Raw genomic sequence first — 4,841 nt, forward strand, 5'->3', positions numbered from 1 at the left:
AAACAACATAAATACAATTTAATAAAGCATAGGTTAAAACAACATAAATACAAGTTAATAAAGCGTAGGATAAAACAACATAAATACAATTTTATAAAGCATAGGATAAAACAATATAAATACAATTTAATAAAGCCTAGGATAAAACAACATAAATACAATTTAATAAAGCTTAAGATAAAACAACATAAATACAATTTATTAAAGCATAGGATAAAACAACATAAATACAATTTAATAAAGCATAGGACAAAACAACATAAATACAATTTAATAAAGCATAGGATGAAACAACATAAATACAATGTAATAAAGCATAGGATAAAACAACATAAATACAATTTAATAAAGCATAAGATAAAACAACATAAATACAATTTAATAAAGCATATGTTAAAACAACATAAATACCATTTAATAAAGCATAGGATAAAACAACATAAATACCATTTAATAAAGCATAGGATAAAACAACATAAATTCAATTTAATAAAGCATAGGATAAAACAACATAAATTCAATTTAATAAAGCATAGGATAAAACAACATAAATACAATTTAATAAAGCATAGGTTAAAACAACATAAATAAAATTTAACAAAGCATAGGATAAAACAACATAAATAAAATTTAATAAAGCATAGGATAAAACAACATAAATACAATTTAATAAAGCATAGGATAAAACAACATAAATACAATTTAATAAAGCATAGGATAAAACAACATAAATACAATTTAATAAAGCATAGGATAAAACCACATAAATACAATTTAATAAAGCACAGGATAAAAAAACATAAATGCAATTTAATAAAGCATAGGATAAAACAACATAAATACAATTTAATAAAGCATAGGTTAAAACAACATAAATACAATTTAATAAAGCATATGATAAAACAACATAAATACAATTTAATAAAGCATAGGATAAAACAACATAAATACAATTTAATAAAGCATAGGTTAATACAACATAAATATAATTTAATAAAGCATAGTATAAAATAACATATATTCAATTTAATAAAGCATAGGATAAAACAACATAAATACAATTTAATAAAGCATAGGATAAAACAACATAAATACAATTTAGTAAAGCATAGGTTAAAACAACATAAATACAATTTAATAAAGCATAGGTTAAAACAACATAAATACAATTTAATAAAGCATATGTTAAAACAACATAAATACAATTTAATAAAGCATAAGATAAAACAACATGAATATAATTTAGTAAAGCATAAGATAAAACAACATGAATACAATTTAATAAAGCATAGGTTAAAACAACATAAATCCAATTTAATAAAGCATAGGACAAAACAACATTAATACAATTTAATAAAGCATAGGTTAAAACAACATAAATACAAGTTAATAAAGCGTAGGATAAAACAACATAAATACAATTTAATAAAGCATAGGATAAAACAATATAAATACAATTTAATAAAGCCTAGGATAAAACAACATAAATACAATTTAATAAAGCTTAGGATAAAACAACATAAATACAATTTAATAAAGTATAGGACAAAACAACATAAACACAATTTAATAAAGCATATGTTAAAACAACATAAATACAATTTAATAAAGCATAGGATAAAACAACATAAATACAATTTAATAAAGCATAGGATAAAACAACATAAACACAATTTAATAAAGCATAGGATAAAACAACATAAATACAATTTAATAAAGCATAGGATAAAACAACATAAATACAATTTAATAAAGCATAGGATAAAACAACATAAATACAATTTAATAAAGCATAGGATAAAACAACATAAATACAATTTAATAAAGCATAGGTTAAAACAACATAAATCCAATTTAATACAGCATAGGACAAAACAACATAAATACAATTTAATAAAGCATAGGTTAAAACAACATAAATACAAGTTAATAAAGCGTAGGATAAAACAACATAAATACAATTTAATAAAGCATAGGTTAAAACAACATAAATCCAATTTAATAAAGCATATGACAAAACAACATTAATACAATTTAATAAAGCATAGGTTAAAACAACATAAATACAAGTTAATAAAGCGTAGGATAAAACAACATAAATACAATTTAATAAAGCATAGGATAAAACAATATAAATACAATTTAATAAAGCCTAGGATAAAACAACATAAATACAATTTAATAAAGCTTAGGATAAAACAACATAAATACAATTTAATAAAGTATAGGACAAAACAACATAAACACAATTTAATAAAGCATATGTTAAAACAACATAAATACAATTTAATAAAGCATAGGATAAAACAACATAAATACAATTTAATAAAGCATAGGATAAAACAACATAAATACAATTTAATAAAGCATAGGTTAAAACAACATAAATCCAATTTAATAAAGCATAGGACAAAACAACATAAATACAATTTAATAAAGCATAGGTTAAAACAACATAAATACAAGTTAATAAAGCGTAGGATAAAACAACATAAATACAATTTAATAAAGCATAGGATAAAACAATATAAATACAATTTAATAAAGCCTAGGATAAAACAACATAAATACAATTTAATAAAGCTTAGGATAAAACAACATAAATACAATTTATTAAAGCATAGGATAAAACAACATAAATACAATTTAATAAAGCATAGGATAAAACAACATAAATTAAATTTAATAAAGCATATGTTAAAACAACATAAATACAATTTAATAAAGCATAAGATAAAACAACATGAATATAATTTAGTAAAGCATAAGATAAAACAACATGAATACAATTTAAGAAAGCATAGGTTAAAACAACATAAATACAATTTAAGAAAGCATATGATAAAACTACATAAATACATTTTAATAAAGCATAGGATAAAACAACATAAATACAATTTAATAAAGCATAAGTTAAAACAACATAAATACAATTTAATAAAGCATAGGACAAAACAACATAAATACAATTTTATAAAGCATAGGATAAAACAACATAAATACAATTTATAAAGCATAGGATAAAACAACATAAATACAATTTAATAAAGCATAGGATAAAACAACATAAACACAATTTAATAAAGCATAGGATAAAACAACATAAATACAATTTAATAAAGCATAGGCTAAAACTACATAAATAAAATTTAATAAAGCATAGGATAAAACAAATTAAATACAATTTAATAAAGCATAGGATAAAACAACATAAATTCAATTTAATAAAGCATAGGATAAAACAACATAAATAGAATTTAATAAAGCATAGGATAAAACAATATAAATACAATTTAATGAAGCATAAGATAAAACAACATGAATACAATTTAATAAAGCATAGGATAAAACAACATGAATACAATTTAAAAAAGCATAGGATAAAACAACATAAATACAATTTAATAAAACATAGGTTGAAACAACATAAATACAATTTAATAAAGCATAGGACAAAACAACATAAATACAATTTAATAAAGCATAGGATAAAACAACATAAATTCAATTTAATAAAGCATAGGATAAAACAACATAAATACAATTTAATAAAGCATAGGATAAAACAATATAAATACAATTTAATAAAGCATAAGATAAAACAACATGAATACAATTTAATAAAGCATAGGTTAAAGCAACATAAATACTATTTAATAAAGCATAGGATAAAACAACATAATACACTGTAATAAAGCATAGGTTAAAACAACATAAATACAATTTAATAAAGCATAGGATAAAACAACATAAATACAATTTAATAAAGCATAGGTTAAAACAACATAATTACAATTTAATAAAGCATAGGATAAAACAACATAAATACAATTTAATAAAGCATAGGTTAAAACAACATAATTACAATTTAATAAAGCATAGGATAAAACAACATAAATACAAGTTAATAAAGCGTAGGATAAAACAACATAAATACAATTTAATAAAGCATAGGATAAAACAACATAAATACAATTTAATAAAGCATAGGATAAAACAACATAAATACAATTTAATAAAGCATAGGATAAAACAACATAAATACAATTTAATAAAGCATAGGATAAAACAACATAAATACAATTTAATAAAGCATAGGTTAAAACAACATAAATCCAATTTAATACAGCATAGGACAAAACAACATAAATACAATTTAATAAAGCATAGGTTAAAACAACATAAATACAAGTTAATAAAGCGTAGGATAAAACAACATAAATACAATTTTATAAAGCATAGGATAAAACAATATAAATACAATTTAATAAAGCCTAGGATAAAACAACATAAATACAATTTAATAAAGCTTAAGATAAAACAACATAAATACAATTTATTAAAGCATAGGATAAAACAACATAAATACAATTTAATAAAGCATAGGACAAAACAACATAAATACAATTTAATAAAGCATAGGATGAAACAACATAAATACAATGTAATAAAGCATAGGATAAAACAACATAAATACAATTTAATAAAGCATAAGATAAAACAACATAAATACAATTTAATAAAGCATATGTTAAAACAACATAAATACCATTTAATAAAGCATAGGATAAAACAACATAAATTCAATTTAATAAAGCATAGGATAAAACAACATAAATTCAATTTAATAAAGCATAGGATAAAACAACATAAATACAATTTAATAAAGCATAGGATACAACAACATAAACACAATTTAGTAAAGCATAGGTCAAAACAACATAAATACAATTTAAAAAAGCATAGGCTAAAACAACATAAATACAATTTAATAAAGCATAGGATAAAACAACATAAATACAATTTAATAAAGCATAGGTTAAAACAACATAAATAAAATT

Source organism: Phyllobates terribilis, unplaced genomic scaffold, assembly GCF_046119375.1.
Source record: "Phyllobates terribilis strain yellow unplaced genomic scaffold, ASM4611937v1 Scaffold_20__1_contigs__length_20440879, whole genome shotgun sequence".
Lineage (NCBI taxonomy): Eukaryota > Metazoa > Chordata > Amphibia > Anura > Dendrobatidae > Phyllobates > Phyllobates terribilis.